This window comes from Schistocerca cancellata, chromosome 1 (assembly GCF_023864275.1).
Source record: "Schistocerca cancellata isolate TAMUIC-IGC-003103 chromosome 1, iqSchCanc2.1, whole genome shotgun sequence".
NCBI classification, from domain to species: Eukaryota; Metazoa; Arthropoda; class Insecta; order Orthoptera; family Acrididae; genus Schistocerca; species Schistocerca cancellata.
The window spans coordinates 862,959,471-862,973,624 of record NC_064626.1 but is presented as its reverse complement, the minus strand read 5'-3'; positions in this window follow the sequence as shown (position 1 = coordinate 862,973,624).

Here is a 14,154-nt window from a genome sequence, read left to right as displayed (position 1 = left end):
AGGTGATCCATATTTCAGCTTATTGTCCGGCTGGGAATCCCGCTGTGAGATATATGCGCGAGCTAGGCCGACATTGCCGTACCTATTGCCATCACAACCATAGGGCATGGGGCAAATATGTAGCAGTATTTGAGAGAATTATGAACACCTTGAGACATGAATCTACGGGATTTTCTCCAGAGGAAATCCTGTTGGATGACAGAAGTAAAAGTTTAGTGGAAGAGATCATCAAATTCCCTCCACGGATTGACATTAGTATTGGCGTGAAAAAAGATCGTTTGCGAGAAGTAATGAAGCTAAAGACCGATGGTCGCGTACATCGTCATGACGCTAAAGCGCGTTTTGCTAAGTTTGCAATCGGAGACTTAGTACTTGTAAAAGCTCATGAGGAATCGAGCAAGATAGACAATGAAATCTCTAAATTTAAGTTTGTTTATAATGGACCATATAAAGTCATTGGTATACCTCACACAAATGCTTATTGCTTAGAGTATCCAAGCTCTGGAAAACTATTAGGTATACGGAACATTGTAGACTTGAAATTGTACCAACCTAGGAATGATTAATACCACAGAATGGGTAATTTGTACAGTATGTAAATATATAGTGTAAGATTTAAACGATTTGCTTGATTGCCATGCTTTTGCCTGACCAAGAGTACATTAAAGAAGTTGTAATTAATAGGTAATTAATTTTTAATAAATGATTTAAGAGAGAGTGATTATTTGTCAACTGAAAAATCCAAGCTGCTAGTTTAAGTTTTCAGCTGAGTCACAGTCGATTAAGCAATGTAAATATGATTTTGTAACTAGCTGTAAGATTTCATGAATATATTTTACTAGTCATTGCCGATGTACTTAGACGCTGTTTTAAGTTTCAGGCTAGTACATGCATGTGATGATGGACAGTGTTGAGTTATCCACTGTGATAGTGTTAATGGACTCCTTGAGATTACTCGGGAGTGGGTTTTTCCGAAAGAATTCAGTGAAACGGACGTTCTGCAAATGCCGTTACAAGGGCGAGTGAGATCAAGCGTGCCTCACAGGCGGGCGCAACAATACTGGCGAGGCGGAGCCGCTGTCGGCTCTTGTGCCGCTGACGGCTCTTGTGCCGCTGTCGGCATTCTTTGTACTTGCGGGTAGGGAAGGCGGAGTTGTTTATCTTCCCGGACAGCCGATGTGAAAGAATTCTCTTGTCAATATTTATGTTTTTGTCGATCTGCTGTATATTATTTTCTTGTTTAGCGTTAAGTGGACTCTCATGACGAGAATATTAATTATGAAAAGGTTATATAAAATGTGTATTCTATGTAATTAATTATTAATTTGCGTATTTTGATATACCTGTTTTTTTTAATGAACATGTACTCTGGTTAATTTTGTAAACAGAATTCCATTTCTTGATACTGTTAGGAATTTTGATGATTTTAGAATAGCTAAACCATTTTCTATGTTTTCTATGAATTTTAATATGTTGTCAATCAGTTTTTCTTTTGTGTAAGATGACAGAGTGGAATAAGATTAGGAGTGTCTCCACTCAATTATTATGGTCTAAAAATTGGTTTATGATTAATTAGCCTAATGCTAAATTTTCTTGATGTTTTGAGCATATCCATTTCCGCTGTTTTTTTTTTCTTTTTGGGATATTTTCTGAGTCTGTTTTCGTTACACGAACATCCTCAGACAATGTGGGGCACGTGTAATGCCAGAGATGCATATCCTTCTATTTACATCTATGGTACTATAGATTTTTTCTTATTTCGTCACCTGAAGATATGACATTTCTACCTCGTTATATATTGTAATTGTTTTACTGTATATATATATATATATATATATATATATATATACATATATTGGTTTGTTTTGTGAATATTATTTGTATTTATACACTGGGTCTAGCCTAGGGAAAACATGCTATCGAACGAATACATCGATAGGTCGTGTTGAGAACCAAAGTGTTTAGGATCTCTGGTAGTGTTAACTCTGCCGCGTGGAGTGCGGGCAGAGCGGAGTCGGCCTGGAGTAGCGAGTGGAGCAGGTGTGTTGTGTGACGCTCCCGCGAGTTGCCGCGCTTTCGGGGTTTGGCAGCATGTAATTGCGCTCGACTTGCTATGATAGTTTCTGACACGGTGTTGCGGACGGGAAGCATTAACTGGCGCACATCAAGAGCCCGTTTCGCCTGGAGACCATGTCGAGAAGGAGGCACGCCAACATCCAGCTTCTGCAACAGTGACGGCCGACAATGAGTGACTGTCGCCACCTCCTCGATCGATGGCTTCAAACCTTCAATCAACCAACAAGGAAGACTGGAAGCATGTTAAGTTTTAGAACTGTATGGCAGACCTCAGCTTTTAAAACTGTTCAAATCACAAAATTACAGCAACGTAGCATGAACCTTTGTTGCTCATTGTCCCAATTTCATTACCAAGCAGGGTCCCGTCCTTTTCCGGAATGAACCCGAGTGTCGTTGAAATTCAAACGCCAGCATTAAAGCAATATTATTCTATTTCACTGCTTTAATTTCAAAGTTCAGTTAAAGTATTCATAGCTGGCTACAATATTTAGATTACACAAGCACAAATTATGAGTGCGAGTTTTGTTACCATATTTTAGCTCACCTGTGACTACAGCTCAGCTTGGTACGTACTAAATTTTACTATTGTTAATTGTTGAGAATCATTTAATTCAAGTTCAAAGTTAAATCTCTTATTTCTAAATTGCGTAGATTCAAGTAGCTTTTGAAATGATCGTTGAGGTAGTCCAAGACTAATCGTATTTTACTGAATTTCGATGTGCTTCAGAAAGAAAGCTCACTATTAACTTCAGTCACTAAATTAACTTTCGATTTTTCGGTTTTATTAATTCTTTTGCTAAATAAAGTCAGAGTGTATCGAAATTTATTACTTCTGACAAACTTTCAGTTTTCACACTACACATGTCAACCTTCAGTTGCCACGCTTCTAGTGCTAATTATATGTGTAATAACCTTTCTTTTTCAGTTACTATAGTAATTGTCCATAGGACTGTCGACCGTAATTTCCCCCAAATCTCAAATATCTAATTACCGCTAGTTAATTGTTAACGTAACAACCGCACATTTACTTTCTTTATTAACTTTACCCCTTTTCAAAATTATTTTCCACCAGTTTCGTTTGCATTTTTCCTTTCATTTAGATGTAACCCTTTCCTACCTCTTTACCGACAGATTAACTTCGGTGACGATTGCTTTTCCCAAATTTCCATTAGGTACACGTGGTTTAATTTTTCACTGTAATTAAGGTCGATAAGTGAGGGGGAGGTTACAAGCTAGGGTGTCCATTTAATTATCATTTCATTTCTAGCAAAGCTGCATGGTCATCCACGGTAACTGTTCTTTTGGGAACAGATACTACCGTCATATATAGTTAAAATATGGCTTCCTGGCCATTGACCTTCTTGTGCGAACGCACACGCTATGCCCGAACTCGTACGGGACTTGGTAGATTAATCTGCCACGAGTAATGAGTATGATGGGCAGACATCTATTAGGCGTACTACGAATGTAGTGGTGTGGACATGTTAGGATTGTGGATCTCACGGGGAGCGTGCAAGGGATAAGTCCCTGCAGACGCACTATCCTCTGTGCCCACGGTGGCTCAGATGGATAGAGCGTCTGCCATGTAAGCAGGAGATCCCAGGTTCGAGTCCCGGTCGGGGAACACATTTTCAACATGTCCCCAATGAAGTAGATCAACTCCTGTTTGCAGCTAGGGTGTCCATTTAATTATCATTTCATTTCTAGCAAAGCTGCATGGTCATCCACGGTAACTGTTCTTTCGGGAACAGATACTACCGTCATATACATTAAATAATTATTAAAAACTAATTAATTTCAAACTCCAAAATTTATTAAATTGATAAGAAACATTATGAAAAGAAAACTTCGAAACTTCCTCTTTACGTTGGTATAAAGCTTGTTCATTTTGGATTTGTACTTGAATAAATACGAAGTTTTGAAGATGGGTCCATCATTTAGAATAAACCTGTATTTATCCATATATACAGGATGTCTCAAACATTTTGGGTCAAATTGAAACAGATGATGATATCTGAGACAGGGAACAAATGCCGGCCGGGGTGGTCGAGCGGTTCTAGGCGCTACAGTCTGGAACCGCGTGGCCGCTACGGTCGCAGGTTCGAATCCTGCCTCGGGCATGGGTGTGTGTGATGTCCTTAGGATAGTTAGGTTTAAGTAGTTCTAAGTTCTAGGGGACTGATGACCACAGCAGTTAAGTCCCATAGTGCTCAGAGGCAAGGGAACAAATGGTCGGAAATGCACATTCATTGTGTTACGCATATACACAGCATACATCACATAACAACACTGTAGCTTCTAGTAATTTTTAAAAGTGACGACCGCCAGTTTCAATGCATGCGTGGCAACGGTGCATGAAGTTCTGCAGCACTCTGTCAAGAATCGCTGGCGTCTGTCGTACCAGGAGACAGGAAACTTGGACCCTAGCAAGAAGGCCTTCATCTATTTCTATGAAGGCTTCATATACCAACGTTTTGATAACCTCAGAGGAAAATTCCAGAGGTGTGAGATTCGGCGATAGCGCTGGCCGTGGGACAGGACCGTCCCTTCCAGTGTGGATACATGTTGACCAGGTGCCCGCGGACATTAACATCGTAGTGGGCTGGGGTACCGTCGTGTTGAAAGCACGTGGTTTTGCGGACAAGAGGTACAGTCCCCAAAAACAGCATGCGCCTTTGCAATATGTGCGTCGATACTGGCATTAATAGCTTTGAACAATTACTATGAGCTACATTGTTGTTGTTTTGTGTACGCTGTGTATGTCCACAACACAATAAATATACATTTCCGACCATTTTTTCCCTGTCTCAAACATCCCACAATCATCTGTTTCAGTTCAACCCAAAAGGTTTGAGATACCCTGTCTTAAAAATTAAAGTCCTGCGCCAGCTGTTTCTGTCTGTATGTGAAGGCTAATCTCAGGAAGGGTTGGGATTTTGATACGATTTTCACTAACAGTCAGACTGATTCCCTTGGAATATTTGTGTAGGCCGTACAATTTACTACTGCTATACCAAATACATAGTCCGGCTATAGATATTTAGTGCTACCCGTCCGAAGATGGGGCAGGTAACTAATATAAAACTAAATTACAATTATATACGCCGCTATACAACAAACACAGCGCTTTTCACTCACATTACGGCTTGTCAAATCTCAGCGTGGCTGCTATTCCGTCATACAGTGTACAGCGCCAGTTTCGCACCTAGTGGCCACAATTGGAACTAATTTGTTTACCAGCGTAAATCGACTCTGCATTAACGTATTAGCATATCTACCAAGTTTCACTATACACTGAAGACCCAAAGAAACTGCTATACCTACCTAATATCGTGTATGGCCTCCGCGAGCACGCGGAAATTCCGCAACACGACGCGGCATGGACTCGACTAATGTTGAAGTAGTGCTGTCCATAAATCCGTAACAGTACGAGGGGGTAGAGATATCTTCTGAACAGCACGTTGCAAGGCATCCCAGATATGCTCAATAATGTCTGGGGAGTTTGGTGGCCAGCGGAAGAGTTTAAACTCAGAAGAGTGTTGCTGAAGCCACTCTCCAGCAATTCTGGACGTGTGGGGTGTCGGATTGTCCTGCTGAAATTGCCCAAGTCCGTAGGAATGCACTACGGACATGAATGGATGCAGGTGATCAAACAGGATGCTTACGTACGTGTCAGCTCACAGAGTGGTATCTAGACGCATCAGGGATTCCTCATCACTCCAAGTACACACGCCCCAAACCATTACAGATCGTCTATCAGCTTGAACAGTCACCTGCTGACATGCAGGTCCATTGATTCATGATGCTGTCTCCATATCCGTACTTGTCCATCCACTCGATACAACTTGAAACGAGACATCTCGGACCAAGCGACATGTTTCCAGTCATCAACAGTCCAATGTCGGTGTTGACGAGGCGTAAAGCTTTGTGTAGTGCAGTCATCAAGAGTGCACGAATGGGCCTTCGGCTCCGAAAGTCCATATCGATGATGTTTTGTTGAATGGTTCGCACGCTGACACTTGTTGATGGCCCAGCTCTGAATATTGCAGCAGTTGTCGGAACAGTTACACTTCTGTCACGTTGAATGATTCTCTGCAGTCGTCGCCGGTCCCGTTCTTGGAGGATCTTTTTCTGACCGCAGCGATGTCGGAGATTTGATGTTTTACCGGATTCCTGATATTCACGCTACACTCATGAAATGGTCGTACAGGAAGATCAAATGGTTGAAATGGCTCTGAGCACTATGGGACTCAACTGCTGAGGTAATCAGTCCCCTAGAACTTAGAACTACTTAAACCTAACTAACCTAAGGACGTCACACAAATCCATGCCCGAGGCAGGATTCGAACCTGCGACCGTAGCGGTCTCGCGGTTCCAGACTGTAGCGCCTAGAACCGCATGGCCACTCCGGCCGACTACAGGAAGATCTCCATTTCATCACTACCTCGGAGATGCTGTGTCCCAACGCTCGTGCGCCGACTATAACACCATGTTCAAACTCACTTAAATCTTGATAACCTGCCACTGTAGCAGCAGTAACCGATCTAAGAACTTATTGTTCTATATAGGCGTTGCCAACCGCAGCGCCGTATTCTGCTTGTTTACATATCTGTATTTGAATACGCATGCCTATACCAGTTTCTTTGGCGCTTCAGTGTATAATAACCCTGTATATACCTGGACACTTTCCATCTGCCGATGACAAACCTACCACCTAATCTACGAAATGTGACGCTAAACGTTCCCGCAGGTTTGGCGTCTGAATTATTCGCGTCTGGGCTGTCCGGATTCTTATAGCACTGGTAGATAAAGCGATGCTTGCTACTGACTCTTATATCCACAGTCCGTGAAAAAACCTAGTTTATTATTTAGAATTAAACTGCGTCATCGTGGTTTCCTACATAGTTTTAACCTGTTATCGCGTGCGCTGCAGATTGAGTAGGCCAACGAAAACTTTGCTGTCGCGTGTTATCACCTGATGCTCGTTGTTTGCTGTGTGGCAGTAAACAGCCGTATCACCGTGGTGTTGCCTGCCTGTTGTCTGGGGCATGGTGAAGACTTGCACTCTGCCTGCACTGCACACACCGTGTATTTAGCTGCAGTCTGCTGCCATTTAGCTATTTTATGAATCAACTACAAGTTAGCTCTCCTCGTTCTGTAAGCTACTGTGTGCTACATGGTGGAGACACCTATCAGGTATACCACGAACAGCGATCCCACTGGCGTTGTCCGGAACACCCTTGGAGTTGTCCAGAACACCCTTGGCGTTCTCCAGAACACGCACACCTCTCTGCCGCTGTCACTTGCAGAAAGCTTGGGGAAGCAGAGTCGGTGTGTGCATAACGTTTACTGGCCGAAAAGCGATCGTTGATGAAAATACGGCATTGTCATGTCGTCCCACTGTTTCTAGTAGTATTGCCAAGTTCTATGTTCCAGTACTTGTTAGTTCACCTTTTACCTATGATGTGTGTTCTTTAAAATAGCGTCTTACGTAGTTTTCGGACCTGTGTCTATACACCATTTGTACTGTATTCTGCTGCACGTGACCGACAGAACAGACACTACAGATGTACAGGGTGTTTCAAAAATGACCGGTATATTTGAAACGGCAATACAAACTAAACGAGCAGCGATAGAAATACACCGTTTGTTGCAATATGCTTGGGACAACAGTACATTTTCAGGCAGACAAACTTTCGAAATTACAGTAGTTACAATTTTCAACAACAGATGGCGCTGCGGTCTGGGAAACTCTATAGTACGATATTTTCCACATATCCACCATGCGTAGCAATAATATGGCGTAGTCTCTGAATGAAATTACCCGAAACCTTTGACAACGTGTCTGGCGGAATGGCTTCACATGCAGATGAGATGTACTGCTTCAGCTGTTCAATTGTTTCTGGATTCTGGCGGTACACCTGGTCTTTCAAGTGTCCCCACAGAAAGAAGTCACAGGGGTTCATGTCTGGCGAATAGGGAGGCTAATCCACGCCGCCTCCTGTATGTTTCGGATAGCCCAAAGCAATCACACGATCATCGAAATATTCATTCAGGAAATTAAAGACGTCGGCCGTGCGATGTGGCCGGGCACCATCTTGCATAAACCACGAGGTGTTCGCAGTGTCGTCTAAGGCAGTTTGTACCGCCACAAATTCACGAAGAATGTCCAGATAGCGTGATGCAGTAATCGTTTCGGATCTGAAAAATGGGCCAATGATTCCTTTGGAAGAAACGGCGGCCCAGACCAGTACTTTTTGAGGATGCAGGGACGATGGGACTGCAACATGGGGCTTTTCGGTTCCCCATATGCGCCAGTTCTGTTTATTGACGAAACCGTCCAGGTAAAAATAAGCTTTGTCAGTAAACCAAATGCTGCCCACATGCATATCGCCGTCATCAATCCTGTGCACTATATCGTTAGCGAATGTCTGTCGTGCAGCAATGGTAGCGGCGCTGAGGGGTTGCTGCGTTTGAATTTTGTATGGATAGAGGTGTAAACTCTGGCGCATGAGACGATACGTGGACGTTGGCGTCATTTGGACCGCAGCTGCAACATGGCGAACGGAAACCCGAGGCCGCTGTTGGATCACCTGCTGCACTAGCTGCGCGTTGCCCTCTGTGGTTGCCGTACGCGGTCGCCCTACCTTTCCAGCACGTTCATCCGTCACGTTCCCAGTCCGTTGAAATTTTTCAAAGAGATCCTTTATTGTATCGCTTTTCGGTCCTTTGGTTACATTAAACCTCCGTTGAAAACTTCGTCTTGTTGCAACAACACTGTGTTCTAGGCGGTGGAATTCCAACACCAGAAAAATCCTCTGTTCTAAGGAATAAACCATGTTGTCCACAGCACACTTGCACGTTGTGAACAGCACACGCTTACAGCAGAAAGACGACGTACAGAATGGCGCACCCACAGACTGCGTTGTCTTCTATATCTTTCACATCACTTGCAGTGCCATCTGTTGTTGAAAATTGTAACTACTGTAATTTCGAAAGTTTGTCCGCCTGAAAATGTACTGTTGTCCCAAGCATATTGCAACAAACGGTGTATTTCTATCGCTGCTCGTTTAGTTTTTATTGCCGTTTCAAATATACCAGTCATTTTTGAAACACCCTGTATGTAGTGTACCTGTAAGCCCGACTGCTATTATATCCTCAGTGCAGATGCACAATAAAGTCCGAACCCCTTGCGGTAATAAAGAACACACTGCGATCAGATGGGGCCCAAAACCCAGGCGATCATTGTAGGCAAAACCACTCCCTCCTTCCGCCTCCTTGACTTCTATCTCACCGTTTATGGCCGTCCCATCGCTCTCACCCCCACCCTTAAGTACCTTGGCGTCACCCTCGACCGTCGCCTCTCCTGGACTCCCCATCTCCAGACAATCCAAGCCAAGGCACGTTCCCGACTCCGTCTCCTCAAGCTCCTTTCCGGCCGAACGTGGGGTCTGGACCCCTCCACCATCCTCCACACCTATAAGTCCCTCATCCGCCCTATCCTCTGTTACGCCCATCCCGCCTGGATCTCCGCCCCCCCCCCTTCCTTTTATAAATCCCTCCAAATCCTTGAACGCCATGCTCTCCGCCTTGCCTATCGCATCCGTCTCCCTTCCCCCACGCGGATCCTGTATGACCTTATCCCCTTCCCCCACCTCCTCCTCTTCCTCGAAAGGATACGAATCCTATACACCTCCCGTAAACTCGATCCCCCTCACCCGCTCGTCTCCCCGATCCTCTCCCACCCCCGCCCGCTGCCGCGCCTGTATTCCCACATCCCACCTGGTCTCCATCTCTCCACCCTCCTTACCCTCTCCCAAGGTGGCTTCCGCCAGCTCCCCCTCCCTGATGATGTCCTCCTCCCCTGCATCTACCCCTCCTATCAACTTTGATCCTTCCCCCCCACCTCCTGTGTCCTTTCCTTTAGGCACCCTCCCTCCCCCCCCTTTCCCTTCCCTTCTCTTTCCTTTCCCCCTCCCTCCTACCCTCTCCTCCGGGCTTCCCCTCCCCCTTCCTCCCTCCCCCTCTCTCCTTTGCCCGTGGCATCTCTGCTCTCCCCTCTCCCATCTCCCCTTCCTCCTCCTCCACCCCCCTCTTGGCAGGTCCCCGGACTCGTACACGCTCAGTGAACATTCGCGCGCCGGAGACCATCGCCACCAGTGTTCAGTGTGTGTGCATCGTTTTGTGTTTTCGTGCAGTTCCGACTCAACTGTTCACATGTGCCGTTGCCGTTCTCCGTGCTTTGTGCGCCATGTTTCCAAGTGTTCGTGTTTTTTCGTCCAACGTGAACGGCTTCTTGTTTCTTGTATTTTTTGTATCTCCATTTTTTTGCCCGCCGTTTTTTTTGTATTGTATATATCACCTCTCTATCATGTTGTTTGTTCCACTTAAGGCTGAAGAGCGGCGAACCATGCTGCTGCCAGCCCGCCTGTATAGGTGTTTAAAATTCAATAAAGGAAAAAAAAAAAAAAAAGCAGATGGGGCCGTGCTGCTTAGTGCTGTGCGATAAGTTGAAAATTTGAGTCACAATTATTTGCAACTGACGCCGGTACCTCCCTCGAAATAAACACCATTTGTCTGGCGAGGATTGTTCTATCTATTTTCATTCAGAGAGGGTTACCCGTTCTTTACAGACAGTGACCAGAAATTCGCACACCATGAAACACGAGAAAGAATCTCTGTATCAAATTATCGTGTGTGCCACTACTTACAAGGAAACTTCTGACAGGGGATGTCGCGACAGAGTGGGATACTTACCCTTCAATAATTTTTGTGAAGTAAAGGAGCACAAGAAAGCACTTGTTAAATGCATAAAAAAGCATCTTGTAGTACAACCTGACGTACTATATTTGAAAATCACTTAAGACTTTGAGTTATGAAGTTTTTAAGATTTTTTTTATAGAATTCCTTACCTATTTCCCATTCTGCCCCACCCACGGGGCATTCTTTAGTGAAATTATCGCATAAACGTTGAATTTATTAGATATATCATCTTAAACTATGACGTTAGGTTGTTCAATGAAAAATTTGGGCTAAGGAATATAGAATCTCCAAAAAAATCATTAACAATAACACAATATTTTAATGTAGTTTTGAAAAATGTATAATTATTTTTAATGCTTTATGTTACGCTTTAAGTTACTGTTGCTGTTACTTTGTTGAATTCCATCGCTCGTGCAGCGGATGTATTTTCTGGCTTGCGAATAGATACCACAGGATGCCTAGTAATAAATCCTATAACACAGTCCAGCCCAGCTACACAAGTTTCTTTGTCAAATCACCCTGGTAGGCCATATCTTTCTGCTAGCTAATAGGCTAATTATCAGACAGCGAGATGCTTCACCGTTGGTCTAAAAAGTCTGCTCTCCATTGACTTCAGGCATACTATCAGTTCGTCTTTTTGTTCTGCAGTGAACACATTTTTAAATTTCCCAATTGATTTGTCGGTCCTGTTGTTGGGATCATTCTTAGCTTTATTAACATAACATTCCAACTCTCATTTGCGTAGATTAAAATGCTTAGGTGTTTTTAAAATTTTCATTTCAGAAGATAAAACAGCTGATACTGTCATTTCCATCGATTTTAATGTCCAAGTGCTGTCTGTCAGTCTTTCTTCTATTGTAAGCTCACATCATCTAGAAAAGCAAGAAAAACAAAGAAATATATAGCTTGAAATGTACTCGCACCAAACAATGAAGGGACAGAACGGGACACTATCCACGTTAACAACTTTTATGGAGCATAATAACTGACGGTTTTAAACGTGATATGTTACTAACGTATAGCAAATGGCATGTTCTTTAAGAGTACTTACCGTTTAAGTTTGTAAAATTGTGAATTAATGTCTTCTTTCTCGTCTACATTGATCAGAAGTTACAAGAACACAACTGGAAACCTGAAGGATAACAGTTCATTTAGACGTCGCACTCCAAACCAAGTCAAAGTGACTGTCGGATCCTCCCGTCCACTCAGAGACATAGCTGCATGACACTACAATAGGCTACAGCAATCTAGTACCGTTGTGCCCCCCCCCCCACACCCCCCACCCCCCACCCCGTTCTGCCTCGAGTTACCCTATAGTACTCGGTGTGGCTACAGGATGGAGGACCACATAAAACGAAGAATGTTGAGAACCCAGTGTTACAAAGTATAATTCGTTTGTGATATAAGATTTCAATATTTAACGTGACAGTGCTATTGAATTTGTGGAAGCAGCCAACCATACTCTGTGTTTGAAGATTGCTCGAAGGCACGATGACTACCATTGGCGCTAAGACGTAGGAGAATATTCGCAATTACTTATAAGTGACGAGAAATATGTATTTCCAACAAAGGAATCCATTTTTGACACGTAATGTAAATACACTTTGAGCCAGAGAGAAACGACACATCACGAAGGAATTATCCGAATGGGACGTAAATCTGTATTTGATGTATCTGTACAGACAAATGAATTATTACAGTTTCAGAAACGCTGAAGAGACAGCTTCACAAACTGAGCACGTCAATATCCCGTTGATCCACCTCTGGCCCTTATGCAAGCAGCTATTCGACTTACAAGGGGATCGTACATACTTGCCCTCATAGGTTTGATTCATATAGAAAGGATGTGTAGATCATGGCTAGTACTTAACATATGTAAAAATGAAGGTGCAACTCTCAACCGTGTTCGAGAAAATCGAGTTTGAAAGTTTTAGACATGCATATATACTAATGTGTCGTCGTTAGTAGCCAAGGGGTCCGAAACAGATCGAGGACACTGGATCGAATTTTGCTTCCGCTAGTGTTTTCTTCTTCGTTACCGCGTAATTATAATAACAAGTTTGTTATGATTCTGCAGATTATCAGTATCTAAGGAATCATTTATTGTTAACATAATCTTCATCTTGAAAATTCGGTTTTTCTCTAACATTTTTAAGTAGTTTACCATTATAACAGTATTCCTGCAGGTACGTTTCAATCGACCGTGAACCAATTTTCTCGGTATAGGCACAGGTACGATACGACTCACCATATAAACTCATTTCCCGGTAATCCAGCAGTTAGTTTTGACCCAGAAACAGCTGCATTTACACGAACAACTTTCGATTGGTGGAGGCAAAAAGGGAACATCATTTACAAACGCGGATAATACTTCAATCGTATGTTAACCCACGAGGTAGTTGCACGTCAACGCTCGAAGATGTATGATTTTATGAGTAAATGTATTGATGTGCCTGGTACTTCGACAGCAAGAGATCGTGAACCTGATCATGAAGACGATTCGCTGTACATTGAAGTTTCAGAAGTACGATTTAAAACTGCACTTGTGTACAGTGAACAGCTCCTTCTCCCAGACAATCTCTTCGCTCCTCAACCTTCTGCAGTAATAACGCAAGAACACATGGAAATTGGAGAAGAAATATTTCGCAGAATTTTTAAAATGCTAGCGAAGAAACAACTCGTGGTACAAGACGAACTAATTGTCCACCAAATCATGGATGAAGAAGGTGTGTTTGAAGAAACCAAAGAAGTCGCTTCATTATCATCGGACGACTACAAGGCCGAAGATAAGCAGCCGAAAATGTACAGCGGTTACGTTCCGTGGTATTACAAGATTAGCGTCGTCAAATCAACGAGAGAGCATCCAGGATGGAATTTGGCCACTCTTCGTAGAAGGATAGCTTTACGCCTCAAAGGACGAAAGGTTTGAAAAGATAGCAAGAACATATAAAAACAAGATGGAACAAGGCACGAACAATTTTAAAAAAATTGATTCCTGGAGCTATGATCGTTTCATAGAAGCTATAGAATGTAATCAGCAGGTGACGACGAGAAACCTGCAGCTATGGAGTCTTGCCAATTTCCTGATTTAAATTTTCAAGTTTCTGATTCGTGGGTCGAGGGCAAACGAACCCGGTTTTGTACGACGAAATTTTTTAAGATAGAGAGGGTCTGCCAACGTGCAGTATTAAAGTAATTCCTCCAAAATGTACTCCATTGGTGCAGCCCCGCGACCCTTATTTTTATATAGACAGGTGAGAAACCTTTCAAAGCGACTACAAAATTGCTTGTACATAATCAAACACAAAAGACAGC